This window comes from Peromyscus maniculatus, chromosome 4 (assembly GCF_049852395.1).
Source record: "Peromyscus maniculatus bairdii isolate BWxNUB_F1_BW_parent chromosome 4, HU_Pman_BW_mat_3.1, whole genome shotgun sequence".
Taxonomy (NCBI): domain Eukaryota; kingdom Metazoa; phylum Chordata; class Mammalia; order Rodentia; family Cricetidae; genus Peromyscus; species Peromyscus maniculatus.
The window spans coordinates 116,317,873-116,340,384 of NC_134855.1; the positions used below are offsets into that span (position 1 = coordinate 116,317,873).

General features: G+C 38.6%; 1 long non-coding RNA gene across 2 annotated transcripts in view; it reads left to right on the forward strand.

Moving 5' to 3' along the window:
• Positions 1–22,512, forward strand: part of LOC121828864 (uncharacterized) — a 92,546-nt gene that overhangs the window by 63,204 nt on the left and 6,830 nt on the right. The window contains exons 6-7 of one of the 2 annotated variants that reach the window (XR_013050790.1): positions 7,276–7,370; positions 9,856–10,150. The exons of the other annotated variant lie outside the window; for it this stretch is intronic. This is a non-coding gene — a long non-coding RNA (uncharacterized LOC121828864). Of the gene's footprint in view, positions 1–7,275; positions 7,371–9,855; positions 10,151–22,512 lie in introns of those variants that run through there. 2 annotated transcript variants of the gene reach the window in all.

A 22,512-nucleotide genomic window follows, 5' to 3' on the forward strand; every position in this document is an offset into this window, starting at 1 on the left:
TATCCCAAAGCAATGTACATGCTTCTAACTGAGAAGGTAAGAGGTCACAACACAAAGGAAATGATAAAAAGTAAATGTTCAAAAATTACTATTTTGAGATGCTTTCTGTATATGCCCCTAATGAGGACTATACCTCAAAGCCTGTGTTAAGGCATTCTATGTGCCCAAAACCCGAGCATAGTCTAACCTAGAAATAACTACTGATGAATTTAATATCAATTATTGACTTCTTCCAGTATCTTCTCTTCCCCCTTGCTCTTTGAGTCCAGAAACTTGAGAAATATAAAAAGAAAAATTAAGAATGCTTTAATTCCTGCTGCTTCCATGGAGAAAGAAACAAGGAGGAGGAAAGTCTGACATGAAGAAGGAAGAGAAGATAGAAGCAATCAGCTTCATGGGGACTTTGAGCTCAGGAAGATTAAAGAGATGACACCTACACAATAGGATAGAAGACCTCCAACTAGCTGAGAATTTATGGCTATGGACAATGATGTTCTGACAACCTAAAATACAGACCTAGAGAACTGGATGAGCAGTTCATGGCCTATTGAAAGTCTGGATACAATCCCAGCCAGCAGCAGCACTTTGCAGATCTTTATAGATGTCTAAACAATCATCTACTACAGGATGTGATTCTCTGTTGGCAAGCATTCAAAAGTCCAAGAATCAAGAAATATAAATGGAATCAGCACAGCTCACTATTACTACTTATGTCCCACTGGCAAAAGTGTTCCTTCTTATGTCTTTAGCTTTATGCTATCCTGATCTAGAGGTCTTCTTTCAAAAGGGAGAAATTCTTCTATCAGGAGACCCAACATGATTCCACTGAAGTAGATGTCAGAACTGGCCACTTTGGATTCCATCTGTGTCTGAGTCAACATAAAGGAGAGGATGATTGTGCTGATTAGGTGATTACCATTGATTATCATGGGGAGTTTGGCTTACTGAAACACAAGGAAGTGAGAAACAGTATTTCTCATGCATAGGCAGGAGAGTTCTTAGGGATCTTACAGCTGAGATTAAATCAGAAGAAAACTGTTAACAGCATAGTTAATTCAAGACTGCTAATTGCTAACATCTTCAGGAATCAACATTTGGGTCAGTCCCCCAGACAAAAGACTATGACCAGGCAAGCAGCTTGCTTAGGGCAAAGGACCATGACTAGGTGACGTGCCTATTAATGGCAAACAAAATATGGTAAATAGAAAAGAGTACATAGAAATTCTAGCTATGTGATTGAACAGTGGTTCTTCACCCATGGGTGTGACTCCTTTGATAAATCTCTAGCTCCCAAATATTTACATTGCAATTCATAACAGCAGCAAAATTATAATAATGAAGTAGCAATAAAAATAATGTTACGGTTGGGGTCAACACAACATGAGGAACTGTATTAAAAGGTTGCAGCATTAGGAAGGTTGAGAAGCACTGATTAAGTCTTAATCAAATGTAGAAAGTAAGATCTTAGTAGTTATTTTGTTAGATGTATCTTTATGTATGTATGTAGAGAGCAAATTTTTTTATGTGTGTACATGAATATATTTGTGTGCCACAGGCCAAAATCAGTTGTCTTCCTCAATTCTTTTCTACATTATTTTTTGAGATAGAGTCTGTCACTGAACCTGTGGCTCATTTAGACTCCTGCCTCCAAACCTTTAAGATCCTCACATCTTCACCTCTCCTACTAGGACTGTAGGTATGCTACTGTACCCAGCTTCTTGGGTGGATGCTAGAGATGCACTGTCAGATCTTTATCCTTGCACAGCAAGCATTGTATTGACTGAGCCATATCTCCGGGAGAGCAAGAATCTTTTTTTCTCTCCTCTTTGCTCTCTTGTCATAGCACATAGGATGCACTATAATTAGCCCTAGAACTCTATATTTAAGTTTCCATCTATCGAGAAGCAACAGTGTACATCACCCAAGGACTTTCTGGACCCTTTGTGGAGAAACTGAGCAGTTTCCACTGCAAGTAAGATAACTGTAGTTTGTGAGAACTATAACTTTGTTATTGTCTTTCTTTGGATATTACATACTTTTAAGGACGTATTGCATCTACCAGGCTGGCAAGAAAAGGACTATAAAAATTAGCTTTATATGTTAACTTAGCTTGTCTCTGGTTGCCAGTTATTCAATTAGTCACTAATCTGAGTGTATCTGACTAGTACAGATCAGCAAAGGAGAAAGAAAACCCAACAGTATAACTTTTCTTGTTCTTTTCAATAAAAGCATTAATTTTCCCCAAGTAGGTCAATGGGTTAGCAGGTAGTAACAGGTGCTTTGTGTTTAATCTTCACCATGATGTGTATGAACGAATAACAGGAATACAGTGAGCACAGAATTAACTTGAAGTCCTTTGAGTACCAATGTTATTATGATCCTAAAAGGTACAGTTGCAGATACCATCATCCAGAATGTTGAAATCTTAATGGTCCAAAATTCCTAAAGTCTCTAAATATTACAATCTCAAATGATTAAATTGCCCAGTTGTAGTTGGATTTTCTTAGACAACCAATCCACAAATAATGACTTTAACTTATTATTGGTTATGAAAGCTTGACTATTAGCTTAGGTTTGTCCCTAGCTGTTATAACTTAAATTAACCTGCTTTTATTAATCTATGTTCCATCATGTGGCTTGGTTGCCTCTCCTTAATACTGTATATATGACTTGTTCTATGTCTTGCTGGCATCTCCCCACCTCTCTTCTTCCCAGATTTCTTTTTCTTCCCAGAAATCCCATCTATTCCCTCCTGCCTAGCTATGCCTGCAGCACCATGGAGCCAGAAACTTCTCAGAACTGGGGTGGATAGACCAACTCCAGACCTGTGTCCACAAGCATGAGGCTTCACTGTCACTGACCAGAAGTGGGTGGAGTCAGCTGGCAGGTGATGTGCTAAGCTAGCCAAGTGGTAGAGAGCCTAGCAGGCTAAGGTTTGGTTCACCCAGTCAGAGAATGCTGCAGGCACTTAGTAAAGCCATATCCAAACACAGAAAACCTCAAAAAAAAAAAAGTACAGTATGCTTTAAAAAGTGCTTAGATGCTGAAGAAAGGAAAAAATGAGTATAGACAGTCATAAAAATAGTTAAAATAAATAAAATAGTTTATTGTATATAGTTTTACTGTTAGAATTAAAGCCTTTCCTTTTTGATTGATAAAAGGAAATGTTGTAGGATATTTGTATACTGTGTGAAGATGTGTTGCTGGGATTGGTTTAATAAGGAGCTAAATGGCCAATAGCTAGTCAGAAGAGAATAGGTAAGACTTCCAGGAAGAGAGAGGACTCTGGGAAGTAGAGAGACAGAGACACAGAAGAAGTCAGACATATAGTACAGAGGAGAGGTAACAGAGCCATGTGGCAAATTAGAAATTAAAAAATATGAAATCTTATAATTCAAGTTATAAGAGCTAGTTGGTAAGAAGCCAAAGCTAAGGATGAACTTTCATAATTAATATTAAGTCTCTGTGTCATTACTGGGGAGCTAGAGGCCTCCCAAAGGAAAGTCTGACTATTTTGGAGAAAACTTGCACACTTAATGTTAAACTACAGAAAGTCAAAATCTCAGGCATTCCAGGTCCCATTGGGTTTTGAGGGAGGCTCCATGTGAACAGTAGAAAGCCAAATTCTGGGGAAAGGACTGATGCGAGTTTGATCACCTGTAACAGTTGCCAATGTCTTCCCTTGTATGTTATTCCCCCCCCCCCTTTACATAGAACACTAGGAAAACTTTATTACTCTGCGATTAAAAGAATTTCAAGATCTCACAAACTTTGATCGAAAGATATTAATGATACAGAATTTCCCTTGCTGTTATAAAATACCTTAAATGGGGAATTATTCTTGGTTAGAGATTTGACTATTGAAAAAGACAGATTCCATAATTTTACCATTAAATCTGATACAAAAAATTAATTTATGCATCACTTTGGCTAATAGACAACACTTTGACGCTTTCACAAATTTCGCCACTGTTTTTAACTGATCCATAAATTCATGACTGCAGTGATTAGTTTTATTTATTATCCTGACACAATCTAGAATCACTCCAGTAGAGATTATTAATGAGGGATTAGCCTAGAGGCCTGTCTGTGGTGATGGCGGTAGGGTGGTTGGCTTACTCAGGGTAATTGAGGCAGAAACACTTGATTACTGTGAGTGGCACCATTCACTGGACAGGTAGGTGATCGGGTGATCCTAAACCATGGGAGTGGGGAACGTGAGCTGAATGCAAATATGCACGTGTTCATTCTTGCTCTGTTCTTGAACATAGATGTGACTAGCTGCTTCAAGTTCCTGTGGCCTTCACTTCTCTGTTGTGATATGTTACCAGGCTCTGAGAGTTAAAATAAACTCTCTATTAGTAGCTTTTATTGGGTTATTTTTTATCACAGCAACAGGAAATGAAACTTAGACAATTCCATTAGACCTGAATATTCTAGAACACATTTTTTTTTGTAGTAGTGGCTGAAAAATGCAACATCCTCTAAAAATATATATTGGAAGAGTGTGGAGTTTACAGAAGAAAATGGATTTTAATTAAATCTGCAGGTCATAACAATAGATTCCGAGTTAGATGCAATTAGGCATCTGAAACCGAATTTCAGAGTATTGTCAATGAAGTTTGTTTTTTTCTGTTCATTTACCAAAAAATTTAAACTGAACCTATTGGCCACACAACATAGAACACACAAAAACTTAAGTTTTAAAATGTCATTTGCCTCCACTGTCATTCTTTTCCTCTGATGAAATTCCAGGAGCTCTTAATAGATTTAAGCCACAGAAATATATGCCTAGTAGCATTAAAAGACACTTATGTAACAGTATAGGTGATTGAATTTTAGTACTGTTTCCACCAAATTTGTTGTCTGTGCATGAGTGCACAGGGAATGGACTTCTGTGTAGCCCAACAATCCTGAAGCAGGCACAGAAGGTGGGAAGACTTAATAGGTGATACCAATTCAATGCTCATGGGAAGAAAATGAGTATAAATAAATTTGCCAAAGAAGAGATATGCATTAAAAAAGCAGTTAGCCACTGATATGCAAGACTTGAAAATATAGATGTTCATGAAAGTCAGTGAATCTTCTGAGAACCACTGTACAATGCACAACAAGGTCTATGATCTGAGGGCCATTAACTTTTCATGCATTTAATTATTTTTGTTGTTGATTGTTTAGTTTTTTCTTTGAGTTCTAAATTGTTAGCAGTTATTATGTAAGTCATTATGTTATATATTTATCATTGAATCATTTTCCATATTGGAGTCATTCCTAATTATGCAATGAATTATATAAGGACTTTTAGGGATGTTCAATACAGTATTCTGAGTATTTGACTCCATAAAATAAAAATGAAATACAATAGCAGCTTTGTGTGCAGGCCTCATTTGGGTATCTATGAAAGCTGAAAATTTTCTACTAAATGGAGTCATATATTTTTTCTACTTGTACATTTGCAAAAGATGAAGCAACTTGAGATCTCAGCTCGATGGGTGCTGACTACACAACGGTGAACATTACAGGTTTTAACTCATCTTGTCAAAACATGTAACTTATCCATCATGGTATAGGTATGTACACTGCAGTGATGAAACTGGGCATCCTCAGTTTCCAGGCAGTGACAAGCACTCATGAATTTTGTTTATGTCCTATTTCTTTATGAACACAGTACATCTTCTCATGGCACTATCCACAAGCTAGTGTCGTGAGCATGCATACTTGCTTGCAGAATGTTTGTTTTTATTGTATGTTGGTTGTGTAAAATGCCCCAGGAAGTATCATACTATATATCTATGTTCTTTAAATTATGTTCCTTTGAAATGTAAATGAATTGTTATTAAAGAATTTTAAATTATTTTTCTGAATTATATACTTAGGATTTGGGTCTTTGATGATTTTTTTTTTTACTTTAGAGATTTCATACTTTAATGTTTTGATTTTTTGGATGTTCAGCATTCAAGATTGTGATATTCATTATATCTCTAGGTAATATGGGAAAGCCTTTCACATAGAAAATTGAGGTTTTGGGTTTAAACTCCAATTGTCTGATTTCAAAACTGAACCTTTCACATGGAGACTTTTGTACTCCCTCACTCACAAGGCAGATTTCAAGTACAACCATGGATGGCATCTCTGCAAATGGCTCTGAGTTTCCTCTTCAGTCTTCTCTTCTGTAATCTCTTGTCTTATTCTCAGAAAACACATTGTTTTCTGCATCAACTCTCCTTTAAAAAATAGCATTAGATATTGGATAACAAGTTGATGTGCTCTTCCCTGGGGAAGACTCTTTATCCTGCTTCCAGCATGTCTTCATTGCCCATGGCTCTCTGTGCAGGGCTGAGACCTTCGGGGCATTCCCCATCTGCTTTAGCACGTCTAGTGTTGTAGTCCTTGTTCAGTTCCTGAGAGGCAGTCATGTTGGGATAACTTTACAGATGTTGCTTCTGACATTGCTAGGAGACAATCTCCCAGAAAACTCCTTGAAAACATGCATGTAAGTAACATTATACAGACTTGACAGGTTATATTTATGTATTTAGAAACATATGTGTCTATACCTACACATATGTAAAAACAATTAATTAAAAAGGAGTCTGTGAATTTGAAAGGGCACAAAGAAGTATATGAAAGGGTTTAGGAAAAGGAAAGAGAAGAAGTAAATGATGTAATTATATTATAATGTCAAAAATGTACATAGTGCTAGGGGCAATAGAGGGACAGCTGAGCACATTAGAGAACTTGTGACTCTTATAGAGGACCCCGGTTATAATCCTAGCACAGACATGGGAGTTTACAACCGTTCATAACTTCAGTTTCAGGGCCCAGACAACATTTTCTGGCCTCTGTGGCTACCAGGCATGCATGTATTGCATATATGTACATGAAAGCAAAACACTCATACACTTCAAATAAAATAAGGGCCTTAGACCTGCCTCAACAAAGTTAGAAAATGAAGTTCTTTAATTTCTGCTATTGTTTTGGCTTATTATTTTGTTTTTGAGACAGGACCTGCTGTGTAACCCTGGCTGGCCTGGAATTCACTACTGCCTGCCTTTGCCTCCTGAGTGTTGGGATGTAGGGATTAAAGGCCTGAACCACCACATCCAGCTAAAATTTAAAAATGTTTAAGGCTCAGTTTTATTGTCTATGAAGTTAAGTTTTAGTGAGGAATATGGCAAAGGTCAAAAACAGCCATTTTAAATTCCATACGTAGATACGATTTCTGATTCTTTTCTCAGAGATCCTTAGTGAATTCTGCTTCCCCTCTACTCACAGGCTGATATCGGAGTCAACAGAAGAACTGAGCCACATCAGTACACAGCATTCATGTTATGTTCCTTAGGGTTCCTGATGTCAACCCACTTATTCTAGTAATGTGGGACTTTTGAATTCTAATCTTCAATATCTTTGGAAGTGAGGGCCAAAGAAGTGGAAAGGGAGTAGGGAAGGAGAGCAAGCAGAAAAATAATAAACTCTCATCATAATGTTCCACTATTGCTTGTTGTTGATTTCCAGAAAACTCTGGAATACCAGTAGTGAATTACTCAAACAATAAGTTATGCTTCTCATCCATAATTTTAAGAGAAATAATGAAGTCATGTATCTGATTTATCTAGGGCTATTTTCCTTTCCTTCTTTACATTTTTAATATAAATAACCCCAGAACATTTGGAGGTATTGAATGGGACCAGTAGCTGCCTAATGAACCACAGGAGCCCTACCTGTCAGTGAGACAGAGGAAAGAATGTGGAGCTGAGCCGCTCTGACAGGGGGAGATGGCGGCTCAGCCTCTGCAACAGGAGTCCAGACAATTAGTGCATTCCTGGGATTTGAGAGGCTTGAACATAAGGCTAAAAAGGTGAGGAAATAAAGGAAATGAAAGCACAGTTCTAGAAGAGTTTCCACACACTTCAGCTTCAAATTTGCTCACAGAGATTATGGGCTCCTCTTAGCTTGTGCTGGCTTCTGTGTGAGACTCCTGATATGGTACAAATCTGCTGGTAGGTCTGCAATCCTACTCTCTTCTAAATCCAGACCTTAATGCCCAGAGGAGCCAAAGCTATAAGCAGCATGTTTGGCCTTGAACTTCAAGACTTTATTGGTGGAAATAGGAACACTTGAGGAGATACTGCCCCTCTCAGTGACTGTTGTAAATCAGGTTCTCCATATAAACTTGTATTCTCTTGGGAATAAAAATTGAACCTGAATAGGTAGGTGGATGTCATAGCATTATTATGCAAAGAATCTAATAGTACCCAAAGAAAAGCCTCAGAGGATTTCTTGTTTGTTTTTATCTGGGAGTAGGATGGATGGTAGGGTAGAAGTGGTTCCTCTGTGTGGCTCCAGGGGGCAGCAGCTTCTTGGGCAAAGGGAGCCAGGGAGGAATAAATTGCATCTAGTGGATGCTGACACCTAGTGTCTTAAACCCCTTAGAAAGGAGAGAGACCCACTAAAATGGACAGCTCTAAAGAGAGCTAAAATCCTCAAAAATCACATGTCAATTCAAAAGAAATGATGGCTTTTGGGAGATCCTCAGAACATGAAAATCACTGATGTTAAGAGAGTATTTCTCTTGAAGGGTTTTCCTTAGATTTTCCTGGATGAGATTTGGTGAGAGCAGATTTATTTTTAACAAGTGCACACACATGGCATCCTCTTTCTTAGTGACAAGAACTTCTCATTTTTTTCCAAAATGTGCCTGGCAAGCCCTGCAAGCCAGAAAAAAAAACGAGACTAGGAGACCTGCTGTTCCGTGGTGCATGACAGGCAACAGAGGAAGCCAGTCTGGTTTCCCTCTCAGGACTGATTCAGGGGAGAAATGCTTCATTCACATTCAGTCCACACTCCAGAATTTCTTACCCAGTAGTAAATCTGCATCTTTACTCTATTTTCTTCTTTTCATTAGTGGAAAAGCAGGAAGAAAAGTTGCTTCATGCATAAGACTTCTGATAATTCTATCAGGATAACCAACATTTTGTTGTTCTTCATCTTCTTTCCCACATGTGGCTGTAAGCCCAGTGCTTGGAGCATGAGCCCTTGAAATTCTAGCAGCCAGGAAGTTAAGATTTCTGACAGAATGAATATGCATGGCACACATAAACTACAATTTATTAGGCTGCTTCACTGGTCATTATTGAGATTTGATTGTAATGCTTAGTGGCATTAACATCCTCTCCACATCCCCCTAACAACATTTATGGTCAGTAATAATATTAGCTCAATCCTTGAGCCTTGCTCTGCAGAATGAAGCAATCTGAGCTCACCTCATTACTTCTAACAGGGCTCCTGTAGTCATGTCACACTCCACTGACAAGCCAGGCAGAATGACATCTTTTAAATATTATCTCTGACATATTTCTTTGAAATGCTAGCCTTTCGATTAGTGCTATACACCAGAAGTGACAGATTCTAAGAGTCACTTCTCTAAGGGAGCCTAGTAATAGGTGACCCACCAACCTAGTGGGCTAGAGAAAATATCCATGAATAATTTCACTACAGCCTGTTTGAAGATGTTTCCACAGGACAGGCAGGCACTGGTCAAGGTACCCACATATCTCTCTTTTTGACATTGTGTTCCCATTTTCCAGCTCCTGCATCCTTTATTACTAAAGGCTACCTCCTTCCCCCACAGGCATTACAGATACCCAGAGTTTTGTCCCACAGGAGCTCATAGGTGATAACCAATTAGTACAGGACTGCATATGCCTGTCTCCTTTGCCTTTGGGACACACAAACTGACATATAATTTATACTGCAGAGACCTAGTGGGATCAAGCTGAGGTTGAGACTTCACTCAAAATCACACCCATGCTTGGTTTCTTCCCCTCCCTGACTAATTCCCACAATCCTTTACAGATCTCTCCAGGGAAGTCTTCTGTAATAAATGACTTGCCAGGAATGTTTGGCTCACAATCTGCTTTGGGAAGAGCAGGACCTCAGATGTATCTGGAGACTCCCGAACCCAGCTGTGTGAATCCTCATAACTATTCTGCTTGGGAATTTGCTTGGCTATCACAGAAACATCTAGGATCACAAATCACTTGGATTCCCACACATCCAGTTCCCCTCTTCACCCCTGATCAAGGCCCAGGATCCTTCAGCAGATTGGACCCTGTCAAAGAAGGGAATCAACATGTTTCTGGCTGCTTGACATTGTCAGTTGCGTTCTTAATTCCAGCTTTATGTTCTCACCCATCATTTTAAGTATGTGTTACTAGATCTGTTTTATAGTCAAGGAAACTGGAGTTCAGAGAGGTTATAAAAACTGAACAAATTCCCACACACTAAGACACAACTCGGGATTTTAACTTTAAACTTCAAGTTCAGTGAATTGTGCACAAGCACAGCAACTGGCCTTGACGTTCCCACCTGAGAGTAAATAATGGTCCGAAGAGATCACATCACCATTGCATCGAGAATCAGACAGAACCCAGGCCGTTACAGCACCATGACGATGACTAAGTGCCACGATAATGCCTAAGTACAATGACAATGACTAAAGCAGCCCTCCCTTCACTCCTGTGAGTCATTGTTCTTTTCCAACTGTGGCCTAGTTCAGGTTAATCATTCTAACTCCTAGATAAATGCATCCCAATTTCTTGACAAAATCCAATCTAAAACTAGGTCCCTGCTTTCTTATTTTCCCCTTGAAGTTATTTCAAGTCTAGTCTGTTCTCAAGATGCTCCCAGACTCCACTGACCTTCACTTTCTTTTCCTGCAGCACCCTAAGGGGCTTAATTATGTTGACATCAAAGATGTCCCTGGTGGCTTAATTGTCTGCATTTCTTGATTTATCAAGTGTTTTCCAATATAATTTCTCCATAGAAGAAATATGCTATTGTCTAGTATCATATTTCATGAAATGTTAGACTTTATTTATTGTAAAGTGTACATGTATTGATAAAAAAAAATGTTTTAAAAATGTTGCTTTAAGCCATGACACCATTATTTTATGCTAGTCCCAAGCAATGCCTAAATCAGTCACATTAGATTCTTGTGGCTTTAACTGTTTCACATATTCCAAGGATGTGATCATGTCTTCTGAGTTCGGTTGCGTTAGTTGTCTGGGGACACAATGTTTTGCTTGTGCCTTTGTAATAAAATTTAACTACTGTGCTTGTGAACGTCTTCCTTTTTAGAAAACCTGGTGTTCCTCTGCATGAGAACAATTTCATTATTCCTCCAAAATCAAGTATTTGCTTCATTAATAATAAGTTTATACCCCAAAGCCCCATTCTTGTCCCTTCTGTTTTCATTTCAATGTCCAGTTACTGATGGCAATTAAACAAAACAGAGATAACACCTGGACATGGAACAGGGCAAGGTTGTTAGGTCCTGATTTTTACCTGACCCAAAGATATTGTTAGAAGCAAAATGGATCCCAGTTTGAGCTATACTAAAGGGGAGAAAACACACATCTTAGTATTAATAAAATGCAAGAATGTAGCTGTAGATGTAGTTTGTCTCTTGAATAGAGAATCTCACTAACATATTACAAGTAAAAAAAATCAAACTAACTTTTTAAAGAGATACACTTAATTACCAATTGATGTGTGAGTACACATGCACATGCCACAGTGAACATGTAGCTACGAAAGGACAACTTAAAGAGTGTTTCTCTCCTCCCAACATGTAGGTCCTGGAACTAAAGTCAGATTTTAAGACTTTGTAAAAATGTTCTTTAGCCATGAGGACATCTCATCACCTAACACTTACTTTCTAAAGTATGATAAACAAATAAAAGAAGTGTAGAACTTTCTCTAAAACACTTGTAGGCAAATATTTTTTCTTGTTTTTGTAATAAGAAAATAATACAGTTCTATGCCAGACAAAATATTTCTAAGTGCTATATCTAAGTAGTGATTGCGATACTTGCCATTGGCTTTAAATGGGTAATATTTGTTCTCACTATATAGAAGAACATTCCATGTAATTGTTATAATGTGAGCATTCTATCCATATTGATAGGTGAGCAAAGGGAATATGTGTGAGATGAATATGTGAAATGGAGGAAGATTCTTCTTGAATCCATCCCTTACCAAGAATCCATCCAACACAAGTAGCTAATCCTTCTACATGATCAAACCTTGGTACACGTATTAGAAGTTCTTGGTGCCCTTTACCTGGGTTCTTTACCCATCCTCCACCTGCTGTGATTTCTGATGGCTCAGAATAGACCTCTTCTACAATGACCTTTGTCATCTGGGATCACTTCACATATTGTCAACTAATACTTCAAGTGAGTGGGTAAAAGGGTAATTCTTTTGCCCCAGGAATGGTGTGCAGACAATGATTCCAAGCTATGACACACTAAGGACCAAGTACAAACAAACCAACTACCCCAAGAAGAGAGATACTATGCTACAATACATGCTCCAAAGCTTCTGGTGAGATTAGTATTGAAGTAGTATGCACATTCTGACTTGACCCAATTAGCCCTATGTCACGTGACCATAACCACACTTTCCCAGAGGGCACCACATCTCAGTAGTGCATTCACACAGGAGTCCCCTAGCTCCAGCTCCAATCCATAAATAACCAAATGAAAGGAAGTTTTACCTCAAGGGCTTTGCCTTTTCACATGGAGCCTCTTTCTTTCTCTCCATGTGCATCTAGTTCTACTTTCTTCACCTAAATCAGAAAGATGAACCCAGATTTCTCTCACCTAATTCCCTCTGCACCTGTTCTCAGCCCTGTTTAGAGGAGGAAAAATAAAGAGAAACTTTGAGCTTTGTTTTTCACCAATACAGTCCAGAAATAAGGAAAGACAGGTGTTTCCGCCTTTGCTTTTGAACAGTGGTTCTCAGCCTGTGGGTCACCACATTTTTTGTGGTCAAGCAACCCTTTTCACAGGGGTCGCCTAATCCTAACCCATCAAAAAACATAGATATTTGCATTATGATTCCTAACAGCAGAAAAATACATTCATGAAGTAGCAATGAAAATAATTTTATGGTTGGGGGGTTCATGAAAACATGAGGAACTATATTAAAGGGCTACAGAATTGGGGAGGTTGAGAACCCTTGCTCCAGAATAATTCTTGAGACTATCTGAAGGCTTTCTCTAGAAAGGCTTAGGTAAAAGTCATTTTTGAAACTCAGAACTTCATGACATTTGACTATCATTTCAGCTAGCATCTCCCTCGTGTATGGTTTTAGATGGAGACTTTTATGTTCTATAATCACTCCACCTGTGTGCTTCTGAAATATGCAACTTCTCTGTTCTACAATTCTGTGCAAACCACTTTTCAAGACAGGACCAGAACCCTAGGACATGACCTAAAATAGATCTTGAGGCCTTGCAGTAAGAATCTCCATGGATGAAGAGAATCTGAAGAAGGAACAAAATAATCCCAAAAAACAGAACCTGAAAAGCAAACATCAGGCTGGCAGAGCTAAATCAGAAATAAAGGATGTGGCCAAAAGCTGCAGAAGTGACTGGAATGATGAAGACTGGAAATTTACCACTGAAAACCAGCTCTATGACTGGAAAATCCCCAATTCAATGGACTTATCTTTACTGCAAGCCCCCTACATCCTTTCATTTGTTTCCACACATGAGACATATTTGAGTTTGCTCTTGTCTCCCCATGGGACAGCCTGCAGTAAAGCACTTTCATTTTTCAAAACTCTTGGCTTCTATGCATGTAGGCACTGAGAATTGCCATGTATCACGATATTGGCAAACTCATGTACACAGCAGCCCACCTCATCAATGATATGTTAGTTGTTCTGTGTCTGGCTATTTCTTCTGAAAACAAGTTCTCAAAGAGTTTTCATCAACATACTCTTGTGTTGGGAGAAAATAAACAGTAACTTTACTTTTAGGATCAAAGACCTAAAGATATTTTGTAGGTAATATTTATTATAGCTTATGTTTATTTAATCTACCTTCCAGTTCTCTCTCTCTCTCTCTCTCTCTCTCTCTCTATATATATATATATATATATATATATATATATATATATATATATATATATATTATGTGTGTGTGTGTCCTCTGCATTTCTCACATAGCATGCACATATGCATATATATATATATGAGTGCATTTCTATATATTATAATAACAGTGTGTGCACTGTGTTTTTGGTTTTTGCTGGTGATCTGATTATTAATAGCTTTTTTTTATCTCCAATGATTCTGTTCAATCTCTGAAGATTTCTCATTCTTTAAATTCCATTACAGTCTTTCAGCATAATATATTGGCATTCTTTTTGTACTTTTATATTTAGCATTTTATTTATGATTTTCAAAGTTTTAAGAGAATTTAAATAAAAAATGAAAGTTAAAAAATAATTTCTCTGAAACCCTCTGTTTTGGGAGTCCTTCAAAATAAATAGTGTTTCTTTCTGATTTTATGAAGGGTGGAGATCTTGGTATAATCATAAAAAGGTTGATCTGTTGCTCAGTCATAATGAAATAATCAATCCATGGTGCAGATTTTTTTTTAATCAGATGTGGGTTGCCAGCTTCATGCAGTATTCTAACCAGGCATCAAGGCTACCTACCTTCTCAAAGGCCAAATGTCTCAAGAAGAGAGTGTTAAAACTGGAAGTCATTTCTTATCTGTGAAAGATCACACAGTAGCCATTTTAGATTTTCAGAAGGACATTACATTTGCTGTTGCTGCTCAACTGCACAGTGGTGCAGAACAACACCATGTAATTAATATATAAACAAATGAGGCCTGTGTTCCTATAAAACTTTATTAGCAAAAGCAAGGCAACTCCTGAGTTTAAACATAGGGACTTTGACATCTTAAGAACAAAACAAAACAAAAAAAACTTTTAAAAGACTCATGAGTTGCAATATTTACAGGTAGAAATTTTAAAGATGCAAGTAGAAATAGAAGAGAGAGGATCTGCATTTTGTCTATTCATTTAATTGTATTGTTAAAGAGAATTCTCTAATTGAAAGGAACTCATTTACCTACTTGCATGTACTCATCTTCACCCTCTTGTGCCTTCTGGAAAAATGTATTTTATTAATTTTAAAAATATCTGTTTTATTTTGTGTGTGTGTGTGTGTGTGTGTGTGTGTGTGTGTGTGTGTGTGCCTAAATGTTAACATTTGAAATAGTGTACATGTGTACCATGCGTATACAGGAGCCTGAGGGGGTTAGAAGGAAGTCAAATCCCCTAGAACTGGTGTTACAGATGCTTGGGAACCACCCTGTGGGGTCTGGGAACAGAACCTGGGTCCTCTGAAAGAGCAGCCAGTGCTCTTAACCACTAAGCCATCTCTCCAGCTTCAGGAATTATATTTTAAAGAAGCAACAGGATTCCGTCATTCTAAGGGGAAGTCTTTAAAAGAAGCATGTATTATCTCTCTTAGAACCATTTGCTGTTAAGCAGAGACCCAGTCTGCTCTGCACTGACCAGAGCATACAGGTAGCAAAGGCAGCTTTCTATACTAAGGAAGCATGTCACTGGAGATGAAGAGAACAAATTTGTTTGACACTTACTGGTCATTACTTCCCAGGTGACAGTCACATCATATGTTCATTTATCCCAATAATCCTATGAAGTACAAGATGTTATTTACACCCATTTTAAGGTTCTCTAAACCCAGCCATAGAACATTCAAGTTACTCATTCACAGTTAGTTCCTTAGAGGTGGGGATGAAACTCTATTCCAATCTCTGTCTCCCCAGATCATCTTCACAGCATGCCAAAGCCTCATCTTTTGTCATGATCTCCAAAAGGTCTGGAAGACCAGGCAGCTTGGGAAACCTGTTGCAAGCTACAGATCCCAGAAAAACGTCCTCGTGCATTTTGTACACTATTTCAGGAGCTTCACATACATTTTGTACACTATTTCAGGAGTTTCACACAAGCCTGAATGAAATGTCAAGAGCTCTGTAAAGCCTTCCAGGTCCCACGCTCTAAAGATGTGTTCTTCCTGAGAATTTCTTTCGACGACGATGGAATTCCCAGCTGCCTCTGAACCCTGAGGCACACTATTCTGGGTCCGCTTAAGCGATCAGACCATGTTTTCAGTTAGATAGAGAAAGGAAAAGAGAGGCTAAATCTTCTCTTAAAAATGCACTTTTTTGAATATTTTAAATTTATTACACACCTCCCAGGAGCCTGAGCCTGGATTTGTGTTTTAGTTTAGTGCCCAGGAGGTAGTTTGCTATTGTTCCAGTACATCAAATAGGAATTATGCTTTATTTCTAGGGAAAAAAAAACAACTCCTCTTGTCCCTACCACGGAAAAACCCACACCAGAAAGCCTTCCCAAAAGGGAGAGCAAGGCAGAGTTCTCTGTCCTGTGTAGAGACAACCAGCAACCTCTGTAATGAATATTTATTCTTTAAAGCTCCTGGTATTTGTGCTGTATACATTGTCATCATTAAAAATGTGAAGGTAAATATTTATAAACAGCTGTTAGGGAAACTAGACTTCTTGGGAGGAATTTTGAACTCAAATTGCTGCTTGGGGTTTTTCTTTTAAGATGGAAATATGCAGACTGACTCTAAATATAAACCTTCTTGCAGTTCTTGTCTCTCACAGCCCAGATGAGCCTTGGCTAGAATTTAGGATTAGGACTTAGACTATGACAGCTTTAAAAGAAAAGTTGGTCTACAAGGAAATACTACTTCTCACACATTGCAACGTTCAAACAATAATGACTTTGAGTACTAAGGACTGGAAAGTGACTGACCCGGGCTATTTTAAATGCAGTTGGGGTGGTGTCTGAAACACAGCTGGGGGAGGACCCCAAACACAGCTAGGGGTAGGAGGAAGTGAGTGCAACTCTTTTGTCAAATTATTTTGGTGGTTCTTTTTTTTTTGGGGGGGGGGTGGTTCTTAATATCAAATCATATTCATCTATTCCATTAATTTTATCCCTACATATTCACCTAGGGAAAATAAAAATGCATACTCATCCAAAACAAAGTATATAAGAATATTCACTGCAGGTTTAATTCATAAGCCACAAACTGGAAACTACTCACATTTCTACCAACAGATGAATTCATTGATGGATTGTGCTAGGGTCATATAATGGAATGTTAACCATGTAATAGAATCAGTTACTGACAGGTCCTACTGATATATACTCCTACATAGACACCTTAATAAACAGTATTCTGATCAAGCAAGAGGGAAACAGACTACATTCTCTGCATATTATGGTTTCATATACCTGAAATTATAAAAAATGTACTCACTTGTAATCTGGAAAGCCGATTGGCCCTGACTAGCCTCAAGCTGGTGATCCTCATGTCTTGACCCTTTAGTGCTGGGATATAGCTAAGTCCTAATACTTGATAGGTGGTGGGTTCCATGGGCATATATACTTGTCAAAACTCACCAATGGACGTGTAAATTATACCTCAAAATAGCAGTATTGATAGGGAAACTGGTTTTGATTACTTCACTGAAACCATAGTATCTATAGAATGTAGTCCCCTTATTTTTTATTATTATTTTGTTGTTGTTGTTGTTGTTGTTTGTTTCCCCTTCAACAAATGGCTGTCCTTAGCAGGGTTCTGGTGATAGCCTGACCCCTGTTTCCAAAAGCATAAACTTCCAAGCTCATGCTCATGGATCACTGTAGGTCAGTCTACACTGTAGATCTGATCTTCTCACCCAGCAGGTGGCCCAGAAATTCAAAATTTAGGAAGCAGGGCAAAGGTCATCTAATCGTCACTGGTTTCACCTTTTTTAGATTCTCCAGTCTCCAAACTAGGGGATTACTGTGAGAATCAGAAGAATTAGAACTGGCTCCACTGCTCTGAGGGCCATGTTTCCTTTATGTCTGATCTGATGATTTGGGTTGCTTTGAGAATTCTGCTTAAGGTCAAGAGGGTTTAATAGCGTCATTAAAAGTCGGTGCATTCCAAACATGTTGGGTTTTTTTATGAGACTGATTAAACTCTTTGGACAGGGCAATCTTTTGAGTTTGTGAGCATCTGCAAGAAGAAAATTTCAAACCCTACAGCCTGGAAAACAGAAATGCCTCAACCAATTTCCCTGCACAGGTGAGTAACTTTCCAATCCTCTCACTGAATTTCGGGCATATTAGCTTGACTTATTTATTTTTAGATACACATGATTGCAGTGAAGCATTGCCTCCCCGTCTTTCTTAACAGTGTGAAGTGAGAAACATCTTCCCAGAGAGCCTCCAAGGAGGCAAACTAGGCAGCGGAGAGAAAGAACATAGAAAAAAAAAATCCATGTCTTGCAAATGCCAAGAGGAAAAACAATCAAATTAGCTGGCAAGTCGATCATTCATTGCAGTGTTGCGGGGTTGTGGGGAGCGACCGAAAATCTTAAAATCTTCTCGCATGGGGAAGCATGAGCAACCTTCTCCTAGGATGGCAAAGGAAGCAATGTTGAGAGGCCTTTCATCTCGGTGTCCTGCAGGGCCTCCAGTTTGCTGCCAGGGGACAGAATGCTTCGCGGTGGTGGCTCTGTTGCTGCTCAGCTGCCAAGAGGCCGGCATGTGCAAGGCTCAGCAGTGTGGCCCTCAGCCAGGGCCCCGCCAGCAGTAGCCGCCCTTGGAGGAGGAGCACCTGCTCTCTCTCGCCTGGCATCGAAAAGGTGCCATCCTGCTTCTCCTCATGCCGCCTGCCCCTGAGTGTTTCCATTTTGTCTTTGCCGATGGCAGGTGCCCGCTGTCTTCTTCCGAGCACCAGCCAGGTACAGGGGGAGGGGAAGCCATGTCCATCCGGTTCATCCCTTTCCCTGACACACTCCTGCATCCCAGGTATCAGATAGCAGCAGGTGCTGTGACATTATGGCAAACACTCTTGTCTCGGATGAGTGGATGTGTCACACACTGAATCTGCCTCTCTAACACCTCATCAATCACCCATTGATTGTGCCTCCTCTGGATCCTGGGCTCAGCTTTCAGCTATATATTGTAAGCCTAACGTCCTTAACACCAAGTAGGGCATGGCTGCCTTGTTTAAAATAGCACAATTCAGCTAGAAGTTCATACTCTGATATTCATATTGGCTAGCCTTTTTGCTCATTATAATCAGCTACTCATCAGGCTCAGACAGTTGCTAGGGACATATTTTCCTTCCATACACCCACCATTTGTGACAATGGGTAGACATATTTGTTGCCCCAGTCAGTCTCATCATAAGGGAGGCTGTGACTGTCAGTATGACAATCGACTTGAGAAGGATACTGGTGATGATTAACTAGCTTGCCTACACACAGCAAGGGACTGTTTATTAACTAGCATTGATTAAGCCTGTAGTCTGTGATCAGCCATGTGTGAGAATCTTCAGGGACACACACAGGTAGGAAACACAATGACTATTGTCCAGGAAAACCTTAAAATCTAGCTGTAGAGGTAATGATGCAAATGTTTATGAAGCAAAATACAGTCCAAACCTCTCTGCCTGGTCCCAAAGTTGCTCTGAAGTCTGATCACACTGGGAATGAATAGTGCTGCATTGTCCAGAACATTCCATCCTGGTTTCTTGCTTCAGATTTGAACTCATATATTTGTCCTGATTTGTAACCCCACTCTCACTTTTTTTTTCTCTAAATCAGGAGTCAGCAAATCTGTCTATAATAAAGATGTATATAATAAAGATAATAAAGATGTGTGAAACACAAGGCACAACTGAGCAACTATTTATGTTCAAAAAGTTTGAAGCCTTTTTAATAACATATATTTGAGAAATTTCAAAAGACATTACACCGACTATATACAGATAGATGGTGGACCAGATATGATCCAGGGTTTGCTGGTACCTAATCTAAATCCTATTAATGTTTCTAGACAAAGAACAAATTCCAGGGTCCCCACCTGAAATTTTCCACCCTTTTAGGAGTATCTCATTTATAAAATTTGTTCAAGCAAACATTCTTACTAGGGCATTTATTAAGTAGAATGGTAGAAGGAGGAAGAATATAAATTTTAAAATAAAACAAAATAAGCTTTGCATCCTGATTTTTCAATTTATAGCTCAATAACACTATGAAACAATGTAATTTTCTTAGGCTTGTTTTTGTGTAGTTGGTATAGCAATAGATGAATGATTTACACACATTATTAAAGGAAGAACACAGAAATGTTTATTTCTTTGTGGAGGTGTTTTGATATTCATTTCTTACCTAGTTTTTTTTCCCTGAAATTATATACAAACACAGACAGTGTGTATGTTTTAAAGCATAAATATATTAACTATTTATATTATGTTTTAAGGCATATATATATATATATGGAGAGAGAGAGAGAGAGAGAGAGAGAGAGAGAGAGAGAGAGAGAGAGAGAGAGAGAGAGACTGTGTGTTTTTTTAAAGTATAAATATAATTAACTATCTGTGCCATGGGGTCATCTGTATAAGTATGATGATAGACTTGCAGTGCAGCCAAGGATCAGTGAATTCTCTGTTCTCTCCATGCCTTTATTCTGTAACCCCATTAGGAGCAATCATCTTTTCCCCCAAACTAAATTACATGTTTTCCATAGGGTAGAGACAGCAGCTTTGCACCCTCCACCCCCAATGCTGAGTTAAGAACTGATGTTTGGCAGGTGCTCACAATTATTTACTATTAATGTAAATATTTCAAACATTTTCATGCTAAAGCTTTTCAACAGGCATTTCTGTATTCAGCTGCACTTGCTCATTCCACTTCCCAGCATAATTTAGTCTATCTTTTCATCCTATCACTCAATCAACTTCCATGTCTTTAAATTCAAGGAACACATTTCAGGGCTCATTCTATTTGACTTTTCATCATCATCAGACTTAAACACTCCTTTCTGACAGTTCAATACTTTGGAATTCCATGGTAGTACATGTCCCTGGAACACTATCTCACCCTCTTCTCGACCCTTTGGTCTCATTTGTAGGATCATCCTTATTCAATGAGCATTAAGAATCTGTATTTCTGAAAATATAGCACCTGCTATTATCTTCATGCATTTCCATCCATGTTGTGGTTTCTGATAGTTTCTGTACACAAATTGATCATTAAATTCAATTTTTGGCTATGAACTTTTCCATAAGGTCTACCTCCAGCATATCACTCGAAGACCTATCAAAGTCAAATTGACTTAAGTTTGTAACCTATTCTAACTTCTCATCACTTGAAGTCTTCCTTCACAAGTGTCTTCTTTTCATATCTAATTCTTCCCACCAGAAAAACTAGAGAACTACATGTTATTTGAATGCTAACATCTGTCTCAACTTGATAGTTAATCTGCTGCCACCCTTTGTATATATTGTCTCTTAAATACCTCTTGAATAACCCCGTCTTTTGTTACATGGACAAAGCTGCCAGTGTAGACCCATAAGAGTTATTGCTTGCCTAGAAACTGTGTTAGCTTACCCTGAACTCTGTCTGTTCCACTCCCATTGTTACCACAGAGTGCTGTCCTCAAAATCCAAACTCTAAATTTGATTATGTAACTTCCTCATTTGTAGTCTTCTACTACATCCCCTTCCTTCCAAATTGTGTTAACTCCCAAGGGAAAGTCTATCTCCTAAATTCTAGTTAGTAATATCAAACTGATCTATTCACCTTCAGATTTCTTGTTTTAGCATTCAGTTAGCCAGTTAATAGAATTACTGTCTCAGGTAGATACTCCAATTAGGCTGTTGGGTCTCTATAAACACCAAATATCCCTATCCACTAAGGACTCAGAGGCACTGAGTCTGAGGATTCGTGGAGACAGGATCTTCCCCTTTTGGCTGAATTGGCCGGGTTTTTCACAGAAGCTACTTACTCAATTATTACAATTTCAGCACTGATTTCACAAACAGACTCAAATGAGTAGTGCTGATAACATCTGTCAACTCATCAGGAGCCAAGTAAAACCATGTGAAATACTCCTTCTTTTTAAGTTGGCTGTAGGTGTTCCTCCTGTTGTTTCCAAAGTGCAAAACCCATTCTAACTCAAAGATCATGGCTTTTAAAGATCATGTTCTTTTTTATCTATTTCTTCAAACATGATTTAATTCAGTAAATAGCCTTTATGACTTGGCTAACAAATGTGCCACTTGGAAACTGACTTCTGTCACATCTTCAGTTAACTGAAAAAGAGATAAATAATACTATAATCAAATTTTGTTTTAAACTTTACTATTGTTTAAAAAAACTATGAGTTTCAAATGTGGTATTTTTTATTATTTTTATAAAGAATTGTTTTATTCATTTTACATATCAACCAGAGATCCCCCTCTCTGCGCTCCTCCCACCCTCCAGCCTTCCCTCTCAACCCACCCCCCCATTCCCCCTGGATAAGGTAAGGCCTCCAATGGGGAGTCAACAGAGCCTAGTACACTCAGTTGAGGCAGGTCCAAGCCCCTCCCCCTGCATCAAGGCTGTGCAAGGTGTCCCACCATAGGTAGTAGGCTCCAAAAAGCCCACTCATACACTGGGGATTGATCCTGATCCTACTGCCAGGGGGTACCTTAAGCAGATCAAGCTACACAACTGTCTCACTTATGCAGAGGGCCTAAACCATCCTATGGAAGCTCCACAAGCTGTTGGTCTAAAGTTCATGAGTGTTTATTAAGAAATCCATTTTAGAA